The 6,494-nt window shown below is 42.1% G+C and overlaps 2 non-coding genes across 2 annotated transcripts; both read right to left on the bottom strand.

The window, feature by feature from the left end:
- Positions 1 to 2,240: 2,240 nt before the first annotated feature.
- TRNAA-AGC (transfer RNA alanine (anticodon AGC)) lies at positions 2,241 to 2,313 on the bottom strand. The gene has a single exon. It is a non-coding gene; the product is annotated as a tRNA-Ala (tRNA).
- Positions 2,314 to 4,734: 2,421 nt separating this feature from the next.
- On the bottom strand, positions 4,735 to 4,807 carry TRNAA-AGC (transfer RNA alanine (anticodon AGC)). Its single transcript has one exon. It is a non-coding gene; the product is annotated as a tRNA-Ala (tRNA).
- Between the last annotated feature and the right edge of the window lie 1,687 nt (positions 4,808 to 6,494).

The raw sequence follows: 6,494 nt of genomic DNA on the forward strand, positions 1-6,494 counted from the left end.
TGCTTTGTTATGCATTTGTAATGTAATACATGTTTTGTGCGAAATAGAAGGTGTATTTCATAGTAAAAATGCTCCTTGAACTATTTTCGACAATCACATCAATTACATAGAGCATATGTTGTTGTGTATGATAGTGTATACATTGATATTATTAAATATCATATGAGAGATCGCTTGATCGTATGCTTAAACAAATATCTTAATAACAATCTCTAGTGTATGATCAGGTAACCAAATTTACAGAAACTTCGACATTGATTCTTGGTATTTTCGTGGTCAAATGTTGTCTTACAAATTATGATGTGTTCAATATTATTTTACCATCGTATGCATGCTATGTATTTTGTGTTGAAATATTATCGTTTATAGTAATCATCGACGAACATATGGATACTGTTGATTCTACTACTTCTACATACAAATGATTTGATTATTTGATACGCTCACGGGCAATGCACTTGGTATCATATGGTGTATAAAGGTGCTTGTTGATGATTAATGCACTACCGATATTATGATCGATATGTAGTAGCGTATGAAAATAGAGAGAGTGGTGGTGCAGAAGGGAACTTAGTCGGCGACGAAGTTGACACAATTATTTTACCTAGGTTCATGACCCCGGTTGGGAATAATCCATACATTTTGCTTATCAAACTTTATTACTTGATGGTAGGATTACAATGGTCCAGAATTGGTATTTTGAGCTAGGTTACGAGGTTGTTCTCACTTAATGAGATGTCCCTCTGGCGAGGCCTTGTCCTTCCTTTATGTAGGTAGGCTAGGGTCGATAATTAGGCAGCTGCCTTTAGCGGGTACGATGCGTATCATGTGATCTCGTGATTGAGGGCAAGTATCTTCGGTAACCATAAGATCTCTAACATAGTGCACCCGTCCTTATTCCCTTGAAGTGCATACTATGGCGTAGTGGGACACAAGATGAAGGGGTCTTGTCAGGTGAATGAGGTCTCGACACACCCACAAGGTATCCTATTTCGACTAGGTACTTGGACTCATCAAGAGTGGTCATGATAGATTCTAAAAAATCATACATAAATATATAATGGAGTTTAGTTAACCTATATTTAGTATCATCTCTAGAACACTTACCAGAGCAAGATTAGCATCCCAAATTTAACTTGCTACCACCCATCTTGTTTCTACACGATACACACTATTGGTTTGTGATGTGGACTTTCTACTAGAAATTGAGCCTTTTCCTTAATATTCGCTATTGGTTTATGATGTGGACTTTCTACTACAAATGGAGCCTTTTTTTTTAAAATATTTAGTAGTATCTCGATCTCAATGGATAATAGTTTTTTTAATATTCAATAGTATCTCGAGCTCAACGGATAATAGTTAACAACTAGTATTAGAACTGCATTACAACCAAATTAATTTCCCCATAATTTATTGTATCCATCTCAATGCAGGGATGATCGGTACCGAATCTGGCTTCTAGAGGACCCGACGACCAAAAATCTTCGTCATATGAGCAAACACCCCACGCCCACGTTAGGCCACGGAAAACTAATCCTATAATACATAATAAGGAGATGATTCTCACTAACCTATTTACTCTCAATATACAAATATGTCACCTCAATATGAAACCATGCATAAGAAAAGATCCACGTCAACATGCAAATGGGGAAAAGCTTTCTATTATATTATGCTATTTATATTCAATATTTGTTGTACAACTATATATACAATATTCAAATACAACAAATCCTATATAAACAACTAGGTAATCTCCACTAATCTTTTGTTTCTTACCATGCGAAGTTGCCACCTTAAGCATGCAACCATGCATGAAAAAATGCACTATCAAATGAAATACAATACATCATTTACATTTTCATCTCCAGTTATCATATTATTAAGCCGACCATATATGTTTCATAATACCAAGCCTCGCTAAAATTAATCGCAACAAATTATTAAAGCAACGCCCAACGTATCATCTAGTTACGATTGTGCTTAAGATCAAGTAGGAAATCTTGTGGATAGTACTCGTGGGCTGCCTAACTGTAATGGTATAGTAAATGTCACGTTGCAGTACCCTGTGGTGTTACCATAGTTTGCTCCCCTTGCTTGCTTGTGAGAGGAGCCCTTCTCTGGTCTGATTTTACCGTAGTTCACTTGGTTGAGAGCTAGACGTTGCTTTACCGGAACTGCATTCACTGATGGAGAATTTGGGTCTGACAGTATTTTTCAGATCTGTAAAAAGCAATAATTGGAGAAGTGGGGTATCGATCCCCATACCTCTCGCATGCTAAGCGAGCGCTCTACCATCTGAGCTACATCCCCTTGATGGCAGGTCCTGCTAATCTATGTTAATAACCCTTTCACTAAGGAGAAACTCGAGTGCTTGTTTATGACGAGCTTGACGGGCGACGGCTTCTTCCGCGTCCATAACCTTACATGCCCACTTGAGGAGGCCTTCACCAGTGCGGCTAGGCCTTTGCCTAGGTCAGTGGTGTTGACGCTCGAAAATGGCATTGGTATCAAAGAGTGGCTTGAAGCTGTAGCAAGATAAAGTCAATTTTCTGATTGAAAGTCATCATTGGATGACTCTCTTTAAGAAGTTCAAGATGGATGCAAAGATGGTTCAAAACGGAGCTCGGATGCAAGAAGTATGACAATTTCAGAGATGCTTATGTTGACATTAGATTATAAAATGGCATGATACTCAATTAAGATGGCAGGATGCAAAAAGTTTCAACATGAAAGTTGTGCATCTCGTAGAAATGGCCGATCTTGATATAAAAATCGTCCTGCAAAAGTATGCAAAAGTTAGAGCCCGCACAGCGCGATCCTGCAGTGAGCAAAATATGACGCCCGGGACCAGACACGCATGCGACTATGTCTGATGAGTTGCGTGAATAATTACCTATTCTGCGCGAGCGATTTGGCCCTGAAGATGATCTCGAATCGAAAACATTCAACATGAAAGTTGTTCGTCTCGTCGATACGGTCAAAATTGCTTTTGGTCTCGTTTTCATCCGAGGTCGTCTCAAAAATGACCCACAAGGTGCACCCAGTTTTAGACCGAACAGTTTGGAAAGTTCGGACAAAAACCATTCGAATTTGATTAGGGTTTTGGACGTGAATCCAAGCCTTTTCCTTGCACGGGAAGTCCAGCCGCCTCTTATATACCTAAGGGGTGACAACCGATTGAACAACAACACACAATCGAACAAATCAATCTACCACTTTTACCTTTACTTTTATCCTCTCCCTGGTTCTGTCTTCTTTCTCATTCTTCGTTCGTTTGCAGGGCGGCGAATCTCGGGGCCCTAGGGGCGGTCAGGCCGACCTAGGGGTTTCGGATCCTGAAAAGCGCCATCCGGATTGCTTGCATATCGCGCTTCCGAACGGATCACCTTCGACGTGAGCTACGGGGCATTACCCTCGGCATTGAAGGTACACGGTGACGTGTTCGTGTGCGAACACACTTTTTGACGACTCCGCTAGGGACGAAGCTTTGAGCGGTCTCCAGCCCGTTCTTGCTACGAAGAGATCATCATCTAGGGTTTGCAATCTACAAAGGTAATATGAATACCCAATTCCCTACTCTACCCCAATGCTTCTTGTCAAATTGCAGAACTGGTCCGGAGTAGTTTTGCACCGAGTTGCAAACACGGTTTCTGTCGACCTAACATAAAGAACCATGTCTCCTTGTGGCGCTGTTTTATGCAGCTAATGAACAGTGCTGAGGTAGTCTTGTGTAGAAGCTCAGATGTTGTTGTCCTTGCACTTATATTTCCTACCTCAATGTCTTCACACACAAACAATTATGAGATGTATAGCTCTCGTTTGAGCTCGGATAGGGCTTTTGGTTGTGTTGATTGCTCTCGTCTTTTTTTTTGCTCTGTTTGGTTTCTTCCGGGCTGCAGCATTGGACACGAAAAACGAGCCAGAGCTCCTGAAGAAACAGAAAGCATTTGGTTGGCTAACTCAGCTGGAGGCTAATAATGTTCAGCTTTTTCTCACGCCAGTTTGATCTCTGGGATATTAATGGCACGTTGCAGTATTCTGTGGTGTTGCCATAGTTTGGTCCACCTGCTTGCTTGGCAGGGGAGCCCTTCTCTTTTTCTCGAAAGTAAGGCTGGTCATAGTGGGAGTAACATAGGTAGTAACATAGATGCCACATAAGCAAAAATGATGATGTGGCAAGTAGTTAATGAGAAGAGAGGCAAATAGAGTAACATAATATGTTACCATCACATAGCGGTTTCCAATGCATAATGAGTCTACAAAGTAATAAATGAAGGCAACTATGTTACCACACCTATGACACTACCCACTATGAAGGTAGTAACATAGACTAGTAACATATGTATGTTACTAGTCTAAGTTACTCCTCACTATGACTAGTCTAAGTTCCTCCTTTCTAAGTTACTCCCCACTAAGGAACGAACCATCAAAAACGCCACCCTGGACAGTTGCCATATTTTGACCATTGACCCCGCCTTATCTTTTTCAGCATGTGGATCTTTAATTTCAGCGTTTGTTTCGTGTGGTTGAGAACTAGATGTTGCTTTGCTAGAGATGATCATACACTCGTATTTGCTGCCAGGGAGTATAAGATGATATCGCTCTGGTCTGTTAGAGGTGCGGCTAGGTGTCTGAGATTAAGTGACGTAATATGCAAGAGAGAAAAGAAAAGTTTAAACAAAATTTTGTACGGATCAGATATAGCATTGAGCAAGACTGATAAAAAATTATTGGAGAAGTGGGGTATCGATCCCCATACCTCTCGCATGCTAAGCGAGCGCTCTACCATCTGAGCTACATCCCCTGTATGAGAGTTTTGGTTAATCGATGCTAATAAACAGCTTAGGAAGGAGGAACTGGAGTGCTAGTTTAGGACGAGCTTGACGGACGGGCGACGGCTTCTTCCACGTCCATAACTTTCCATGCCCACTTGAGGAAGACCTTTACCGAGTGCGCCCAGGCCTTGGCTAGCTCAGTGGTGGTTAAGGGGCTGTTTGGATTGCAGCCGCGGCTCGCCCAACCAATTTTCTGGTTGTTGACTGCTACAATGGGGCTATGTTTGGATCGTGCTAGAGAATCGGAATTACGCTAATTTTTTGGTGGCCCCGTTCAGGCTGCGTTTGGCAGCAAAGTTTTTCTAAAGTTTTCTCAAAATACCGTGATTTTCGAAAAGAACCGTGGTTTTGAATATTTCATGCGTTTGGTTTCAAAAAAAACCGAAGTTTTGTAAACCACAGTATGCCATAAACCACGGTCTTTTTGCAGTATCTGGAAAAGAGGTCACGACCTCTTTATTTTAAACAGAACGGAGAGAACTCGTTGGGGAGATCGTATTTGATGTTGCTGTCTAGGTCAAGATAAGAAAACCTAGCTGTGATCCCATATTATTTTCCCTCTTTTTGGTTATATGGTAAACGGCAGGATTACCTCCTTATAGCCGATTCAGTTTAATTAGTATCTCTATTCTTAATGGACCAGTTGGTAGTCTCGCTTCCAGGTTTTTTTTCGTCCCATCTTTCATGGTTTTTTCTGGTACCTGCTCCCACCTCACACTGAGCCGCCACGAACCGAAAAAACCTCGTACCGAGGCCCCCACCCGCCCCCACGCACTCCAGGGCCTAACCTCGTACCGAGGCTCCCAGTTTCGTCGGTTTTTTTCGTTTGGTTTATTTTCGTCTCATCTCTCACCACCCCTCCCACCTTAATTTTTTCTTCTTCCCACTTAAAACCGAATCACGTCTGATTCTCCTTCCATTTATTCGTGCTTGCTTTGGCAGGTGTCGATTCAATTCAATCATGTAAATATTTTGGCAAGTTCTGATTCAGTAAATCGAGAGCAATCAGCGTAGCCGGATTCGGTAATTGGTAATTGAAATCGTAGGCAAGAGATCTCCTCGTCCATAAGTGCGAACTTCCTTTTTTTTTACAATATGAGTCCCACCTTCCTAGCGCCAAAGTGTAATATATGGAAACAAACTCAATGAATTATAACAGTAATTAACCCGATTATTACATACCAAACATCAGGTACGTCATTAATTCGCTTCCTTTCCTTCCCTTCGTCCCTCAATCCCACGCTCATGGCGCTATAGTGGCGGAGTCGCCGATGGCGACGAGGACAGCCCGTGGTAGCCCCCGAAGAACTAACACGACCCAAGATATGGGTGAGTTCTCGTGATCTCCATCCTACTCCCTCACTTCCTCCAAATTCCTCGATCCCGTTCACGCTCTGATCCGAAGGCCGATGCCGCTCTGTCCGATTGACAATGCAGGTTCGGGATCGTTCCTTTCAGCGCCCACTCTTGAAAGAATCGGCAGCATGCCATGCAGATCGATCCCGGCCGAGATCACGGGATGCTTGCACAGGGCTCGCCAAGATTGCTATTCTGAACTTTTTTGTGAACAAATGAAGAGTGGGACAGGATCCACACTTGTGCTAATATACTTGTGTAGTTGCGGGTTTTGTTTTAAAAATCCAATTGTGGTTTATC

The sequence above is a fragment of the Triticum aestivum genome, chromosome 4A, assembly GCF_018294505.1.
Source record: "Triticum aestivum cultivar Chinese Spring chromosome 4A, IWGSC CS RefSeq v2.1, whole genome shotgun sequence".
Lineage (NCBI taxonomy): Eukaryota > Viridiplantae > Streptophyta > Magnoliopsida > Poales > Poaceae > Triticum > Triticum aestivum.